Genomic DNA, 19,453 nt, shown 5'->3' on the forward strand with positions numbered 1-19,453 from the left:
TTCTCTGTTGGTCTTTCTGGGTGTGATGTTTTTCTTTAAGAGAGATTCTCGAGCAACGTTAGAAGCTCGAGTTGCTGCTTGTTCAAGAATAGTGTCAGGGTAGCCTCTTTGTTTGTATCTATCCTTGAAGACCTCAATGGTCTGCATGCCAATGGTTTGGTTTGAATTAATGCGTTTGATACGCAAAAACTGGGAGTAGGGAAGGTGCCTTTTCAATGACCACGGGTGGAAGCTCTGGTACGCAAGTGCATTGTTCCTGTCAGTAGGTTTCGAGAAGATCGAAGTCTCGATCCTCCCTACTCCCAGTTTTTGCGTATCAAACGCATTAATTCAAACCAAACCATTGGCATGCAGACCATTGAGGTCTTCAAGGATAGATACAAACAAAGAGGCTACCCTGACACTATTCTTGAACAAGCAGCAACTCGAGCTTCTAACGTTGCTCGAGAATCTCTCTTAAAGAAAAACATCACACCCAGAAAGACCAACAGAGAAGTGTTTGTATCCACTTTCTCTACACAATCTAAAGCAGTCAAAACCATAATCCTAAATCGCTGGTCGATACTACAGTCCGAACCAGACTTTGGGGGCCAATTCAGCTCCCCACCTCTGTTCGCTTACAAACGAGCGCGCAACTTGAAAGAACTGCTCAAAACTAACCTTCCCAAATCTAATCAACAATACAAAGGTTTGCAAAAATGTTTAAATTGCTCCAACTGCAATAACGCCATTACAGGAAAAATCATCAATCACCCCAGGTCAGGCAAACCTATTGCCCTCAAGTACACAGCGACCTGTAATAGCAACTTTGTGGTGTACTACATCAAATGTCCTTGCGACCTCTATTATGTAGGGAAGACAGAACGCAGTTTGCGCATTCGCATCACTGAACACAAGAGCCGGATTCGCACACAGAATGAAAATTCTCCAATAGCACAACATTGGCTTAAGTGCAGACATAATATAGCCCAACTAAAATTTGGCATTCTGGAGGTCATTGAATCAAACCCTGAACGCGACAGGGCCCTGACACTTTCACAGCGAGAATCCCATTGGATATGGTTTATGCAAACTCTAACCCCAACTGGGCTAAATGACAAATTTGAACTAGCATGCTACTTGTAACTTTAACATTTGTAGAAACAATGCTTTGAAATGATTACAATGTTCATTAGTTCATTCCCAACATGAAGATTGTGCACACAGCAGTGGCAGCTTCTCATTTAGATTGGCGTCCCACATGATGTTGCATTGCATTTTGATGTTTTTTCCACATTTATATTAGCACAGACTGGACATTAACTGAAGTGTTTTGTTTTATTCATTTTATTTGCTTTATCCATTAATAGTGAACAATACTGTGACAATGTATCTTATTACTCTCGGTGAACTCTTCAGAGCTATTTCTTTCTTCACTTTCCATTCCCTCATCTAACATGGCGACCGGAGGCAGTCCGCTTTCTATTCCTTTTTACATAACCCAGCAAGCTCCGCAAGCTTTTTTGCAATGCGTGAAGCATCCTGTCGGGAACTCCACACAGACTAGCTTTCGATTAAGGTGAGCGGCGTTTTGTCACACAGTTTAATATACTTCAGTGTGAGCCGAGCATTCCGTTTCTTACAAACCCTACCCGTTTACCCCACAGGGACGACCGCTTACACGCAGCGTGATACACGGACGCGAGATATAATATCGGGTGAGTCATTCTCTTTTTTTAGCACTAGATTAGCGGGCACGTTAGGCACACATAAGTAGTAACCCATTTATCTCATGCCACATTGCAGCTCTCCTTACTTTTATCGCCACTGACGGATAGTTTGAAGTACTACCCCCATGGGCCAAAGTGCGTCCCGTAGTGACAAAATCAGTAAGTCTATGACCTAGTTTTCGTTTCCATTCCTCTTTAGCACACATATGCCACTGATTATCTGACTGCGTGGTTCACTTTTAGCTACTCCATTCTTTCCCGTCTGTCGATTACACTTCTTGGGTGCTTGGGAATGGGCTTCTATCAGTTCTGGTTCATTCTTCTGGTTCACCGAGTCTGGTTAATTTTTCACTTATGGACAATGTAAAAGCAACAATGCCTGTACCCTTTGACTGTTTAGCCGTAAAAATACTGCCTGAAATATGTAGTAAAGCGCATTATTATTACCTCACAGATTCCCCTGACGAAGGGCAGCTTGGTCAGCCCGAAATGCATTGGGATTTTTGATTGAACATGTTCCCTCTACAACTGAATTTGTGAATTTTCAACAATTTCAGAAGAAGCATACTCAATAATAAAAAGACTAATTTATTGAGCAACAATCCTTTGATGTCAATTTTCATTGAAATAATATTGAATTATGTAACGAATGTTTACGGTTGTTTAAAGTTGTTGATTTGTCTACCATTCCCATTTTACTGTTTGAACACAAATTGCTTACACTCATCTGAGTGACAGTCGCAGTGCACGAGGTCCCTGGGTAATTTCCCGGATGCCCCCTCAGGTGTAATTCACTATTAGGACATGCCAACTTGGTCAGGCGTGTCCTACCTTATACTTACAACGCACCCTGCCCGTGGGCCTACCATAGGGGTGACTAACATGAAGTTAAGGGAAGGCTTAGGGACTGGCAAGTAGGTATACTTGCGCAGTCCGCGTGATAGTACCAGACTGCACGTAGGTCTCGCAATGACCGACCCGTAGACATTCTTTTACGAGGCCGCTCTTGTGGGTGGCACAACATGTGCTGCAAGCCCACGAGCGGCATTTGGATTTACAACCCCCGGCACTCCTGGTGCACTAGACTAGGGACTGACAGTAAACCAAATAAGCCAAACATGGAATACAATCGATACATCAATTTAACATAGGGAGCACTTGCGCCGTGGCACTGATCAGCAGTAGCCCGGTGCCCAAAGCATTATCCAGCAAAACATCGTAAAACAGTGGAGGCAAACAGAAAAAATGGAGGAGAAACTCAAGCCAATGATGTCAGGTCTAACACATGTCCCCTCCAGCTAAAATGTGTGGAGAACTACCCTTGACCTAGGGAGTCCTCATCACTAAGGCGGAAAAATCTGGACAGACCATCAGCATTGGCGTGATCTGTACCAGGGCGGTGTTCCACCGTGAAGTCCATCCCCTGTAGGGAAATGGACCACCTCAACAGTTTCGGATTCTCACCCCTCATTTGCATCAAACATCTGAGGGGCCTGTGGTCTGTCTGAACCCGGAAGTGAGTCCCAAACAGGTAGGGTCTTAGCTTCTTCAGCGCCCAGACCACAGCAAATGCTTCTCTCTCTATCGCACTCCACCTCGTTTTCCTGGGAAGTAACCTCCGACTGATGAAGGCTACAGGCAAGTCTCGGCCCTCTTCATTCACCTGAGCTAGAACAGCCCCCACGCCATGCTCTGAAGCGTCCGTCTGGACAATAAATTCTATCGAAAAGTCAGGTGCCTGGAGTATAGGTGCTGTGCACATTGCAGTTTTCAGGGTGTCAACGGGCGTTTGACAGGCATCAGTCCAGATCACATTTCGTGGCTGCTTCCTGGAAGTCAGCGAAGTCAAGGGGTGCACAATGTTACCGTAATCCTTGACAAACCTCCTGTAGTAACCCGTGAGTCCTAGAAGGCTCTCACCTGCGTTTCGGTTTTGGGCGGTGCCCAAGCCAGGATGGTATCAATCTTGGGTTGCAGGGGGGCAACCTTGCCGCTCCCTACTTGGTGCCCCAAGTACACCACAGAACCCTGCCCAATCTGGCACTTACTGGCTTTGATTGTGAGGCCTGCTCTGCGCAGGCCAACAACACTTCCTGGAGGTGGCGCAGGTGTTCCTCCCAGCTGGCGCTGAACACTGCGATGTCGTCCAGGTAGGCGGCACTGAAATCCTCCAGTCCAGCCAAGACCTGGTTGACCAACCTCTGGAAGGTGGCAGGGGCATTCTTCATCCCAAAGGGCATTACCCGGAACTGGTATAGCCCATCTGGTGTGGAGAACGCTGACCTCTCTTTTGCCCCATCGGTTAAGGCGATCTGCCAGTACCCAGACGTCAAATCAAACGTGCTAAGGTACCGGGCAGCCCCCAACCGATCGATGAGCTCATCAGCTCTGGGGATGGGGTGCGCGTCAGTCTTCGTGACTGAATTGAGTCCTCGGTAATCCACGCAGAACCGAAGTTCTGGTGAAGCACCAGGCGCGGCAACCTTTGGGACCAAGACCACTGGGCTGGCCCAAGGACTGCTAGAGGACTCAATCACCCCTAACGCAAACATTTTGGAGACCTCCTCCTTAATGTATGCTCGGACCTTGTCAGTCACCCTGTAAGCCTTGTGCTTCACAGGAGGGCTGTCTCCGGTGTCAACATCATGGACACACAAATGAGTGACACCCGGAACCAAGGAAAACAGATCCGGGAATTGTCCCAACAGTTGGCGACAATCCTGTTTCTGCTCAAGGGTCAGTGTGTCAGAGAGGACCACGCCATCCACTGACCCGTCTTGCTCTTTAGCACACAGGAGGTCAGGAAGAGGCTCACTCTCCTCCTCCTTTCCAGCATCTGTAGCTAGGAGCATGCCCACTTCGGACCTTTCTAAGTGGGGCTTCAAACGGTTGACATGCAGGACCCGCAAGGGGTTCCTGGGAGATTTCAAGTCCAACAGGTAGGTGACATCGCTCTTCTTCTCCACAACCTTAAATGGTCCAGTCCACCTGTCCTTGAGCGCACAAGGTTCCACAGGGGCCATGACCCAAACTTCCTGACCAGGCTGAAGCTCTACCAGAGTGGCATTCCGGTCATACCAACGCTTCATCTCCTCCTGGCTGGCCTCCAGATTTGCCTGAGCAAGATCTCTGAAGCGCCGAGTCTGGTTCCGAAAGGCCAGCATGTAACTGTATACATCCTGGGGAGGTTTCCTGGGAGATCGCTCCCAGCCTTCTTTGACCAGACTCAAAGGTCCTCTTACCGGGTGACCATACAAAAGCTCAAAGGGGCTGAACCCTAGAGATTTTTGCGGCACCTCTCTGTAAGCAAACAACAGGCATGGCAAGAGGACGTCCCATTTCCGCCTCATTGGTTCTTCAAGACCCATGATCATGCATTTAAGGGTCCGGTTGAATCTCTCAACCAGCCCATTTCCTTGAGGGTGGTAAGGAGTGGTGAACTTGTAGGTTACCCCACACTCCTTCCACAGAGACTTCATATAGTTAAAAATGAAGTTGGTGCCCCGGTCTGACACCACTTCGCTGGGGAACCCCATCCGGTGCCCGTCCCACCACGGGGGCGGTCACTGTTCGGAGAGGGATGGCTTCCGGGTACCGTGTGGCATGGTCCACCAAGACCAGGATAAACCTGTTGCCCAGGGCTGTCTTGGGGTCCAGGGGCCCAACAATGTCAATCCCCACCCGGTCAAAGGGGGTACTGACCACTGGAAAAGGTTGGAGGGGAGCCTTCTGCTTCCTTCCGCTTTTCCCACTTGCCTGGCAAGTGTGACAAGTCTTACAATGGATGTCTACATCCCTTCGCATCTGAGGCCAATAAAAATGGGTGACAAGCCTGTCATAGGTCTTGTCCTGCCCCAGATGTCCAGCTAATGGAACGTCATGAGCCAAACCCAGTAGGAAGGCTCTGAAGCGCTGGGGTACCACCAGCACACGGGCTGACCCAGGCTCAGCAGCCTTAGGCTCGCTATACAGGATGTCGTTCTCCCAGTACACAAAATGTGACCCTGACTTATCACCTGAGGATTGGGCTGAGGCCTGCTGCCTCATACCCACAAGAGAAGGGCACACTTTCTGTTCGGCACAGAATTCCTCCCTGGAGGGACCACCATCCTGCTGCCAATGGGTCAGCTCGGGCAGGTCTCCCAGTTCGGCAATTTGTTCCCCTGTGGGCTCCAGGGCATCCCCTTCAGGATCTACCTCCTCCTGGACCACGGGAACTACGGGGCCGGTTTCCCGCGCCTCCTGCCTCTTCTCTTTACAGCTGGGTCCTGGGCCGTACTTTCAGGCTCCGGGACCCCATCAACACCCTTACTCGCTGTCATCGATCGAGTGGTTGCACACACCCACTCTGGCACGCCCAACATTCTCAAATGCGTCTCCCTCTCCACCTTAGCCCAAGGGGAGTCTTCCAAAACATTGCCCAGGAGGCAATCGACACGCATGGCGGGCCTAACAGCAACCTGAAGAGTACCTGAAACTCCCCCCCATTCAAAGGAAACTTGAGCTACCTCACACTCTTTCTGGGAGTTGTTGGCAGCAATCACGGGGTAGAATGTGTGGGGAACCACCTGCTCTCTGGACACCAAGTGACACTTGACAGCTGTCACACTCGCTCCGGTGTCTCTGAGAGCTTCCACTCCATGGCCATTAATGGTCACCCACTGCCTATATTTAATAATGTTACTAGGCAGCGGGGGTGGAGAGACCATTTGCATGTCTCCTAGCGAGACCAGGGACATTTCTGCGGGACCCCTCCCACCAGGGACAACCATCTCCTCCCCTCCCAGGGCTACACTCGCCAACTGACGGGGGGGGTGCACGCGGCGGTGCAATCAAATTCTTCATGGGACACTGGGGGTCATAATACCGGTGTCCTACCTGCCCACAAAGGTAGCAGGTTAGGGGGCCCCTATGAACAAGTTTACCCGTCGGGCCCCTGGCTTCTTCTCAGGGGGAGGCTGGGAACCTTTCCCTTGGTTCCCTTGGGGATTACTTTGGGGCCCTTTCTGGGACTCCTTCTGTTTACCCTTGTCCCCCCCACTCTTCTTCTGGGGACCCTGCCCACCTTTGGCTGAGTCTCCCACTGGACCCTTGTGGACCCTGGTCCTGACCCAGCGGTCCGCCTCCTCAGGAAGTTTTCTAGGGTTAGATATCTTGCTATCAATAAGGTGCTGGCGCAGCTCTGGAAAACAGTTATTAGACAAATGCTCCCAAGCAAACAAATCATAAAGAGCTTCATAACTTTCCACTTTGCTGCCCTTTACCCAACCATCCATGGCTCTGCAAAAATAAGACACATATTCAACCCACGTCGTACCAGGCAACTTCTTACATTCTCTAAAAGCTTGTCTGTACTTCTCGGGGGTTAGGCCATACCGCAACATTAAAGCATTCTTCATATGAGCATACAACATCATATCCTCAACAGGCATGTCTAACAGGGTATCTCTCCCCTCATTCACAAAGCGACCCCACAACCCCGCTCCCCAATCCTTCTCAGGGACCCGGTGGGCCAACAATGCTAACTCATACGCTTTAAACCACTGACCAATATCTTCGTTCCTATGATAATCTTTTATCACATCTTTGGGAAAATAAAACCTACTTTCTGCAGGCCCAGATGGGATGCTGCCACCAGAGGGATTCAATTCTAACTTCTTAGCTTGGATGTCCAACTCCCTCAACTTGGTATCACGCTCCAAAGCTAACTTCTCTCTTTCAAAATCCAACCTTTTGGTCTCCAAATCAGCTTCTCTCCTACCTCTTGCATTTTCTAACTCCAACTGCCCATTTATCTTTAGCCTTGCCATTTCCATGTTGTATGCACGCTCCTTCGCCCTGTCTTCTCTTTCTTCAGGGGAAAGACCTTTGGAGGAAACACTGCTACCGGGAGAGGACACAGGCCCATTCACTGGCGCCTCCTCATCCCCTTCCCCTGGCGGTACCACCACCGCATCAGAGGGATCTCTGGACTCCAACCAGGCCTTCAGTGCTTTGAGATAGTTTTCCTTAATCTTGAGGCCTTTGGTAGGAACTTTAAACTGTTTGCAAAAGGATTTCAGCTCCTCCAGTTTGTAGACGTTTATCTTCGCTCTGTCGAATTCCTCCACGACAACAACAGGGGTAGTGACTCCGGTGTCACTCATGGTCAAAACTGGCAGTGTTAAAAAAAATCAAGCTTCAGAAAAGCGGAGAACCAAAAATGGAATCCTTCCAAGTAGATTGTGGCTGCGCTGTGGTCTGCTTTCACTATGTAGCGCACACTAATCACTGCACATGGGTCATAAATGGGTATGCACTTCTGACAAATAGGGACACACCTTTTCTAGTCAGGGCAAGGGGATCACACCCTTTGATAACCCCTGCTCACCCCCTTGGTAGCTTGGCAGAGCAGACAGGCTTATCTCAGAGGCTGTGTGTTAAGCATTTATGACCACATACAGTAATAAAGTGAATACACTACAAATGGACACGACACAGTAATATTATAAAAATAAGGATTTTTATATAAGGCTTAGCACAATACCAAATAACGACAAAATATACACAATCTTAATAAATACTCTTGGAAGGAAAATAATAGTTCAAAATGTAGTTTCTTCTTTAGCACAAAGTCTTTTCGTATCAAGGCAACTCTTCTTCTTGGCAACACAGTTCTTAGCAACAGTGTAACCCACACAGGAGTTACCCGACGTCGAGGCAAAGTTAATCCAAAGGTTCGGCGTCGACCGCGAGGAGCGCTACGTTTAGCCCGGAGTCACGCGGACCCCCAACAACACAGTACCTTAGGAAAATGAAGCACACGATGATCAGCGGCGTCGAGCAATCCGGCGTTGCGTCGTCGGTGTCGATCAGGCCTCAGTAGTCGTCGATGTCGATGAAAATGCTGCAAGAGTGAGCAGCGCTCACGCCATCGGGAGGGTACGAGGTCGATGCGATCAGCAGCGGTGCAGACACGAGGTCCCTTGGAGCTGGAGCCGAACTCAATACTCACTGGCGTTGCTGCTGGCGTCGATCGGGCCCGGCGGCCCGGCGTCGAGGAAGCGGGACACTGGAGCCGTTACTCACTATGTCGAGCTGGATTCGGCGACGTCCGTCTGCGTCGAGATTGCTGGTGTCTTTCAGAGGCGCTGGATTCACAGGTTCCAGCAAATAGCACTTAAAGCAGATGAAGTCCTTTAGCCCTGTGACTTCGGCAGGAGACTGGCACTCTTCCAGTCCTTAGAGATTTTCTTAGCAAGCGTGAGAGTACACACACAGTTCCTCTCTCCTGGTTCCTTGGCAAAAATAAAGAAGCACTGCAGGATTTCCCCCAGCAAACAGCACACCGGCAGAAGGGGTAGGCAAGTCCTTGGATCAGCAGGCTTCTTGTCCTTGGTTTCAGGGTTCCTTGTCAGAAGTGATCTAAATTCTTGGTTCAGGGGTCCTTCTCTTATACCCCTTTTCGGCTTTGATCCCTTTGTCCATGCAGGGGAATTTCCCAACATCCTGGGTCTGTTGTGGGTGGAGCCAGGCAGAAGCACCTGGCCTATTCACTGAGCAGGGCTGGGTCCTCAGACGCCCAGCAGGAGGTGGAGCCAGCATTGTCACTGGCCGGAGCAGAGCTATCGGCCTCCTGGTAGGAGGTGGGGCTAGGATCGTCCATGGCAGGCACAGAGCCATCAGCCGCTTGGCAGGAGGTGGAGCCAGCATTGTATCAGGCAGGGCAGGCTATCAGCAACTACTCTCCCCCTACTCTCAACGCAAATGTCCCACTCATCCCATACTGACTCATCCAGACCTCTGGCGCCACCCAGCTCCTGTCACACACATGCAAAACCAGCAGAAACCAGAAATGGTTAGACAAGAAAATAGACACTTTCTAAAAGTACTATTTTCAAACCCAGAGTCCAAAAACCATCCATACCAACGGATGCGTAATTAAACCCCGAGTTCAGGGATACCAAACTCGACATTGCACCATGCTCCCCGAGCCAGCTAGGATTATAGCATTAATAATCCGGGCAGCCCTTTCTAACTAATGGAGAGCAGGTTACCTCGCAATAGTGAAAAACGAAGATGGCTGTAATTCACTATTAGGACATGCCAACTTGGTCAGGCATGTCCTACCTTATACTTACAACGCACCCTGCCCGTGGGCCTACCATAGGGGTGACTAACATGAAGTTAAGGGAAGGCTTAGGGACTGGCAAGTAGGCACACTTGCGCAGTCCGCGTGACAGTACCAGACTGCACGTAGGTCTCGCAATGACCGACCCGTAGACATTATTTTACGAGGCCGCTCTTGTGGGTGGCACAACACGTGCTGCAAGCCCACGAGCGGCATTTGGATTTACAACCCCCGGCACTCCTGGTGCACTAGACTAGGGACTGACAGTGAACCAAATAAGCCAAACATGGAATACAATCGATACATCAATTTAACATAGGGAGCACTTGCGCCGTGGCACTGATCAGCAGTGGCACGGGGCCCAAAGCATTATCCAGCAAAACATCGTAAAACAGTGGAGGCAAACAGAAAAAATGGAGGAGAGACTCAAGCCAATGATGTCAGGTCTAACACGTGTCCCCTCCAGCTGAAATGTGGGGAGAACTACCCTTGACCAAGGGAGTCCTCATCACTAAGGCGGAAAAATCTGGACAGACCATCAGCATTGGCGTGATCTGTACCAGGGCGGTGTTCCACCGTGAAGTCCATCCCCTGTAGGGAAATGGACCACCTCAACAGTTTCGGATTCTCACCCCTCATTTGCATCAAACATCTGAGGGGCCTGTGGTCTGTCTGAACCCGGAAGTGAGTCCCAAACAGGTAGGGTCTTAGCTTCTTCAGCGCCCAGACCACAGCAAATGCTTCTCTCTCTATCGCACTCCACCTCGTTTCCCTGGGAAGTAACCTCCGACTGATGAAGGCTACAGGCAAGTCTCGGCCCTCTTCATTCACCTGAGCTAGAACAGCCCCCACGCCATGCTCTGAAGCGTCCGTCTGGACAATAAATTCTATCGAAAAGTCAGGTGCCTGGAGTATAGGTGCTGTGCACATTGCAGTTTTCAGGGTGTCAACGGGCGTTTGACAGGCATCAGTCCAGATCACATTTCGTGGCTGCTTCCTGGAAGTCAGCGAAGTCAAGGGGTGCACAATGTTACCGTAATCCTTGACAAACCTCCTGTAGTAACCCGTGAGTCCTAGAAGGCTCTCACCTGCGTTTGGGTTTTGGGCGGTGCCCAAGCCAGGATGGTATCAATCTTGGGTTGCAGGGGGGCAACCTTGCCGCTCCCTACTTGGTGCCCCAAGTACACCACAGAACCCTGCCCAATCTGGCACTTACTGGCTTTGATTGTGAGGCCTGCTCTGCGCAGGGCCAACAACACTTCCTGGAGGTGGAGCAGGTGTTCCTCCCAGCTGGCGCTGAACACTGCGATGTCGTCCAGGTAGGCGGCACTGAAATCCTCCAGTCCAGCCAAGACCTGGTTGACCAACCTCTGGAAGGTGGCAGGGGCATTCTTCATACCAAAGGGCATTACCCGGAACTGGTATAGCCCATCTGGTGTGGAGAACGCTGACCTCTCTTTTGCCCCATCGGTTAAGGCGATCTGCCAGTACCCAGACGTCAAATCAAACGTGCTAAGGTACCGGGCAGCCCCCAACCGATCGATGAGCTCATCAGCTCTGGGGATGGGGTGCGCGTCAGTCTTCGTGACTGAATTGAGTCCTCGGTAATCCACGCAGAACCGAAGTTCTGGTGAAGCACCAGGCGCGGCAGCCTTCGGGACCAAAACCACTGGGCTGGCCCAAGGACTGCTAGAGGACTCAATCACCCCTAACGCAAACATTTTGGAGACCTCCTCCTTAATGTATGCTCGGACCTTGTCAGTCACCCTGTAAGCCTTGTGCTTCACAGGAGGGCTGTCTCCGGTGTCAACATCATGGACACACCAATGAGTGACACCCGGAACCAAGGAAAACAGATCCGGGAATTGTCCCAACAGTTGGCGACAATCCTGTTTCTGCTCAAGGGTCAGTGTGTCAGAGAGGACCACACCATCCACTGACCCGTCTTGCTCTTTAGCACACAGGAGGTCAGGAAGAGGCTCACTCTCCTCCTCCGTTCCAGCATCTGTAGCTAGGAGCATGCCCACTTCGGACCTTTCTAAGTGGGGCTTCAAACGGTTGACATGCAGGACCCGCAAGGGGTTCCTGGGAGATTTCAAGTCCACCAGGTAGGTGACATCGCTCTTCTTCTCCAGTACCTTAAATGGTCCAGTCCACCTGTCCTTGAGCGCACAAGGTTCCACAGGGGCCATGACCCAAACTTCCTGACCAGGCTGAAGCTCTACCAGAGTGGCATTCCGGTCGTACCAACGCTTCATCTCCTCTTGGCTGGCCTCCAGATTTGCCTGAGCAAGATCTCTGAAGCGCCGAGTCTGGTTCCGAAAGGCCAGCATGTAACTGTATACATCCTGGGGAGGTTTCCTGGGAGATCGCTCCCAGCCTTCTTTGACCAGACTCAAAGGTCCTCTTACCGAGTGACCATACAAAAGCTCAAAGGGGCTGAACCCTAGAGACTTTTGCGGCACCTCTCGGTAAGCAAACAACAGGCATGGCAAGAGGACGTCCCATTTCCGCCTCATTGGTTCTTCAAGACCCATGATCATGCATTTAAGGGTCCGGTTGAATCTCTCAACCAGCCCATTTCCTTGAGGGTGGTAAGGAGTGGTGAACTTGTAGGTTACCCCACACTCCTTCCACAGAGACTTCATATAGTTAGAAATGAAGTTGGTGCCCCGGTCTGACACCACCTCTCTGGGGAACCCCATCTGGGAGAAAACACCCATCAGTGCCCGTCGCACCACGGGGGCCGTCACTGTTCTGAGAGGGATGGCTTCCGGGTACCGTGTGGCATGGTCCACCAAGACCAGGATAAACCTGTTGCCCAGGGCTGTCTTGGGGTCCAGGGGCCCAACAATGTCAATCCCCACCCGGTCAAAGGGGGTACTGACCACTGGAAAAGGTTGGAGGGGAGCCTTCTGCTTCCTTCCGCTTTTCCCACTTGCCTGGCAAGTGTGACAAGTCTTACAATGGATGTCTACATCCCTTCGCATCTGAGGCCAATAAAAATGGGTGACAAGCCTGTCATAGGTCTTGTCCTGCCCCAGATGTCCAGCTAACGGAACGTCATGAGCCAAACCCAGTAGGAAGGCTCTGAAGCGCTGGGGTACCACCAGCACACGGGCTGACCCAGGCTCAGCACCCTTAGGCTCGCTATACAGGAGGTCGTTCTCCCAGTACACAAAATGTGACCCTGACTGATCACCTGAGGATTGGGCTGAGGCCTGCTGCCTCATACCCACAAGAGAAGGGCACACTTTCTGTTCGGCACAGAATTCCTCCCTGGAGGGACCACCATCCTGCTGCCAATGGGTCAGCTCGGGCAGGTCTCCCAGTTCGGCAATTTGTTCCCCTGTGGGCTCCAGGGCATCCCCCTCAGGGTCTACCTCCTCCTGGACCACGGGAACTACGGGGGCCGGTTTCCCGCGCCTCCTGCCTCTTCTCTTTACAGCTGGGTCCTGGGCCGTACTTTCAGGCTCCGGGACCCCATCAACACCCTTACTCGCTGTCATCGATCGAGTGGTTGCACACACACACTCTGGCACGCCCAACATTCTCAAATGCGTCTCCCTCTCCACCTTAGCCCAAGGGGAGTCTTCCAAACCATTGCCCAGGAGGCAATCGACAGGCATGGCTGGCCTAACAGCAACCTGAAGAGTACCTGAAACTCCCCCCCATTCAAAGGAAACTTGAGCTACCTCACACTCTTTCTGGGAGTTGTCGGCAGCAATCACGGGGTAGAATGCGTGGGGAACCACCTGCTCTCTGGACACCAAGTGACACTTGACAGCTGTCACACTCGCTCCGGTGTCTCTGAGAGCTTCCACTCCATGGCCATTAATGGTCACCCACTGCCTATATTTACTAATGTTACTAGGCAGCGGGGGTGGAGGGACCATTTGCATGTCTCCTAGCGAGACCAGGGACATTTCTGCGGGAGCCCTCCCACCAGGGACAACCATCTCCTCCCCTCCCAGGGCTACACTCGCCAACTGACGGGGGGGAGGTGCACGCGGCGGTGCAATCAAATTCTTCATGGGACACTGTGGGTCATAATACCGGTGTCCTACCTGCCCACAAACGTAGCAGGTTAGGGGGCCCCTATGAACAGGTTTACCCGTCGGGCCCCTGGCTTCTTCTCAGGGGGAGGCTGGGAACCTTTCCCTTGGTTCCCTTGGGGATTACTTTGGGGCCCTTTCTGGGACTCCTTCTGTTTACCCTTGTCCCCCCCACTCTTCTGCTGGGGACCCTGCCCACCTTTGGCTGAGTCTCCCACTGGACCCTTGTGGACCCTGGTCCTGACCCAGCGGTCCGCCTCCTCAGCAAGTTTTCTAGGGTTAGATATCTTGCTATCAATAAGGTGCTGGCGCATCTCTGGAAAACAGTTATTAGACAAATGCTCCCAAGCAAACAAATCATAAAGAGCTTCATAACTTTCCACTTTGCTGCCCTTTACCCAACCATCCACGGCTCTGCAAAAATAAGACACATATTCAACCCACGTCGTACCAGGCAACTTCTTACATTCTCTAAAAGCTTGTCTGTACTTCTCGGGGGTTAGGCCATACCGCAACATTAAAGCATTCTTCATATGAGCATACGACATCCTATCCTCAACAGGCATGTCTAACAGGGTATCTCTCCCCTCATTCACAAAGCGACCCCACAACCCCGCTCCCCAATCCTTCTCAGGGACCCGGTGGGCCAACAATGCTAACTCATACGCTTTAAACCACTGACCAATATCTTCGTTCCTATGATAATCTTTTATCACATCTTTGGGAAAATAAAACCTACTTTCTGCAGGCCCAGATGGGATGCTGCCACCAGAGGGATTCAATTCTAACTTCTTAGCTTGGATGTCCAACTCCCTCAACTTGGTATCACGCTCCAAAGCTAACTTCTCTCTTTCAAAATCCAACCTTTTGGTCTCCAAATCAGCTTCTCTCCTACACACAGGAGGTCAGGAAGAGGCTCACTCTCCTCCTCCGTTCCAGCATCTGTAGCTAGGAGCATGCCCACTTCGGACCTTTCTAAGTGGGGCTTCAAACGGTTGACATGCAGGACCCGCAAGGGGTTCCTGGGAGATTTCAAGTCCACCAGGTAGGTGACATCGCTCTTCTTCTCCACAACCTTAAATGGTCCAGTCCACCTGTCCTTGAGCGCACAAGGTTCCACAGGGGCCATGACCCAAACTTCCTGACCAGGCTGAAGCTCTACCAGAGTGGCATTCCGGTCGTACCAACGCTTCATCTCCTCTTGGCTGGCCTCCAGATTTGCCTGAGCAAGATCTCTGAAGCCCCGAGTCTGGTTCCGAAAGGCCAGCATGTAACTGTATACATCCTGGGGAGGTTTCCTGGGAGATCGCTCCCAGCCTTCTTTGACCAGACTCAAAGGTCCTCTTACCGGGTGACCATGCAAAAGCTCAAAGGGGCTGAACCCTAGAGACTTTTGCGGCACCTCTCGGTAAGCAAACCACAGGCATGGCAAGAGGACGTCCCATTTCCGCCTCATTGGTTCTTCAAGACCCATGATCATGCATTTAAGGGTCCGGTTGAATCTCTCAACCAGCCCATTTCCTTGAGGGTGGTAAGGAGTGGTGAACTTGTAGGTTACCCCACACTCCTTCCACAGAGACTTCATATAGTTAGAAATGAAGTTGGTGTCCCGGTCTGACACCACCTCTCTGGGGAACCCCATCTGGGAGAAAACACCCATCAGTGCCCGTCCCACCACGGGGGCCGTCACTGTTCGGAGAGGGATGGCTTCCGGGTACCGTGTGGCATGGTCCACCAAGACCAGGATAAACCTGTTGCCCAGGGCTGTCTTGGGATCCAGGGGCCCAACAATGTCAATCCCCACCCGGTCAAAGGGGGTACTGACCACTGGAAAAGGTTGGAGGGGAGCCTTCTGCTTCCTTCCGCTTTTCCCACTTGCCTGGCAAGTGTGACAAGTCTTACAATGGATGTCTACATCCCTTCGCATCTGAGGCCAATAAAAATGGGTGACAAGCCTGTCATAGGTCTTGTCCTGCCCCAGATGTCCAGCTAACGGAACGTCATGAGCCAAACCCAGTAGGAAGGCTCTGAAGCGCTGGGGTACCACCAGCACACAGGCTGACCCCGGCTCAGCAGCCTTAGGCTCGCTATACAGGAGGTCGTTCTCCCAGTACACAAAATGTGACCCTGACTGATCACCTGAGGATTGGGCTGAGGCCTGCTGCCTCATACCCACAAGAGAAGGGCACACTTTCTGTTCGGCACAGAATTCCTCCCTGGAGGGACCACCATCCTGCTGCCAATGGGTCAGCTCGGGCAGGTCTCCCAGTTCGGCAATTTGTTCCCCTGTGGGCTCCAGGGCATCCCCCTCAGGGTCTACCTCCTCCTGGACCACGGGAACTACGGGGCCGGTTTCCCGCGCCTCCTGCCTCTTCTCTTTACAGCTGGGTCCTGGGCGGTACTTTCAGGCTCCGGGACCCCATCAACACCCTTACTCGCTGTCATCGATCGAGTGGTTGCACACACCCACTCTGGCACGCCCAACATTCTCAAATGCGTCTCCCTCTCCACCTTAGCCCAAGGGGAGTCTTCCAAATCATTGCCCAGGAGGCAATCGACAGGCATGGCGGGCCTAACAGCAACCTGAAGAGTACCTGAAACTCCCCCCCATTCAAAGGAAACTTGAGCTACCTCACACTCTTTCTGGGAGTTGTCGGCAGCAATCACGGGGTAGAATGCGTGGGGCACCACCTGCTCTCTGGACACCAAGTGACACTTGACAGCTGTCACACTCGCTCCGGTGTCTCTGAGAGCTTCCACTCCATGGCCATTAATGGTCACCCACTGCCTATATTTACTAATGTTACTAGGCAGCGGGGGTGGAGGGACCATTTGCATGTCTCCTAGCGAGACCAGGGACATTTCTGCGGGAGCCCTCCCACCAGGGACAACCATCTCCTCCCCTCCCAGGGCTACACTCGCCAACTGACGGGGGGGAGGTGCACGCGGCGGTGCAATCAAATTCTTCATGGGACACTGTGGGTCATAATACCGGTGTCCTACCTGCCCACAAACGTAGCAGGTTAGGGGGCCCCTATGAACAGGTTTACCCGTCGGGCCCCTGGCTTCTTCTCAGGGGGAGGCTGGGAACCTTTCCCTTGGTTCCCTTGGGGATTACTTTGGGGCCCTTTCTGGGACTCCTTCTGTTTACCCTTGTCCCCCCCACTCTTCTGCTGGGGACCCTGCCCACCTTTGGCTGAGTCTCCCACTGGACCCTTGTGGACCCTGGTCCTGACCCAGCGGTCCGCCTCCTCAGCAAGTTTTCTAGGGTTAGATATCTTGCTATCAATAAGGTGCTGGCGCAGCTCTGGAAAACAGTTATTAGACAAATGCTCCCAAGCAAACAAATCATAAAGAGCTTCATAACTTTCCACTTTCCTGCCCTTTACCCAACCATCCACGGCTCTGCAAAAATAAGACACATATTCAACCCACGTCGTACCAGGCAACTTCTTACATTCTCTAAAAGCTTGTCTGTACTTCTCGGGGGTTAGGCCATACCGCAACATTAAAGCATTCTTCATATGAGCATACGACCTCCTATCCTCAACAGGCATGTCTAACAGGGTATCTCTCCCCTCATTCACAAAGCGACCCCACAACCCCGCTCCCCAATCCTTCTCAGGGACCCGGTGGGCCAACAATGCTAACTCATACGCTTTAAACCACTGACCAATATCTTCGTTCCTATGATAATCTTTTATCACATCTTGGGGAAAATAAAACCTACTTTCTGCAGGCCCAGATGGTATGCTGCCACCAGAGGGATTCAATTCTAACTTCTTAGCTTGGATGTCCAACTCCCTCAACTTGGTATCACGCTCCAAAGCTAACTTCTCTCTTTCAAAATCCAACCTTTTGGTCTCCAAATCAGCTTCTCTCCTACCTCTTGCATTTTCTAACTCCAACTGCCCATTTATCTTTAGCCTTGCCATTTCCATGTTGTATGCACGTTCCTTCGCCCTTTCTTCTCTTTCTTCAGGGGAAAGACCTTTGGATGAAACACTGCTACCGGGAGAGGACACAGGCCCATTCACTGGCGCCTCCTCATCCCCTTCCCCTGGCGGTACCACCACTGCATCAGAGGGATCTCTGGACTCCAACCAGGCCTCCAGTGCTTTGAGATAGTTTTCCTTAATCTTGAGGCCTTTGGTAGGAACTTTAAACTGTTTGCAAAAGGATTTCAGCTCCTCCAGTTTGTAGACGTTTATCTTCGCTCTGTCGAATTCCTCCACGACAACAACAGGGGTAGTGACTTCGGTGTCACTCATGGTCAAAACTGGCAGTGTTCAAAAAAATCAAGCTTCAGAAAAGCGGAGAACCAAAAATGGAATCCTTCCAAGTAGATTGTGGCTGCGCTATGGTCTGCTTTCACTATGTAGCGCACACTAATCACTGCACATGGGTCATAAATGGGTATGCACTTCTGACAAATAGGGACACACCTTTTCTAGTCAGGGCAAGGGGATCACACCCTTTGATGACCCCTGCTCACCCCCTTGGTAGCTTTGCAGAGCAGACAGGCTTATCTCAGAGGCTGTGCGTTAAGCATTTATGACCACATACAGTAATAAAGTGAATACACTACAAATGGACACGACACAGTAATATTATAAAAATAAGGATTTTTATATAAGGCTTAGCACAAGACCAAATAACGACAAAATATACACAATCTTAATAAATGCTCTTGGAAGGAAAATAATAGTTCAAAATGTAGTTTCTTCTTTAGCACAAAGTCTTTTCGTATCAAGGCAACTCTTCTTCTTGGCAACACAGTTCTTAGCAACAATGTAACCCACACGGGAGTTACCCGACGTCGAGGCAAAGTTAATCCAAAGGTTCGGCGTCGACCGCGAGGAGCGCTACGTTTAGCCCGGAGTCACGCGGACCCCCAACAACACAGTACCAAGCACACGATTATCAGCGGCGTCGAGCAATCCGGCGTCGCGTCGTCGGTGTCGATAAGGCCTCAGTAGTCGTCGATGTTGATGATGATGCTGCAAGAGTGAGCAGAGCTCACGGCGTCGAGAGGGCACGAGGTTGATGCGATCAGCAGCGGTGCAGACACAAGGTCCCTTGGAGCTGGAGCCGAACTCACTACTCACTGGCGTTGCTGCTGGCGTCGATCGGGCCCGGCGGCCGGCGTCAAAGAAGCGGGACACTGGAGCCGTTACTCACTATGTCGAGCTGGATTCGGCGACGTCCGTCTGCGTCGGGATTGCTGGTGTCTTTCAGAGGCGCTGGATTCACAGGTTCCAGCAAATAGCACTTTAAGCAGATGAAGTCCTTTAGCCCTGTGACTTCGGCAGGAGACTGGCACTCTTCCAGTCCTTGGAGATTTTCTTAGCAAGCGTGAGAGTACACACACAGTTCCTCTCTCCTGGTTCCTTGGCAAAAATAAAGAAGCACTGCAGGATTCCCCCCAGCAAACAGCACACCGGCAGAAGGGGTAGGCAAGTCCTTGGATCAGCAGGCTTCTTGTCCTTGGTTTCAGGGTTCCTTGTCAGAAGTGATCTAAATTCTTGGTTCAGGGGTCCTTCTCTTATACCCCTTTTCGGCTTTGATCCCTTTGTCCA

The sequence above is a fragment of the Lissotriton vulgaris genome, chromosome 5, assembly GCF_964263255.1.
Source record: "Lissotriton vulgaris chromosome 5, aLisVul1.2, whole genome shotgun sequence".
NCBI lineage: Eukaryota > Metazoa > Chordata > Amphibia > Caudata > Salamandridae > Lissotriton > Lissotriton vulgaris.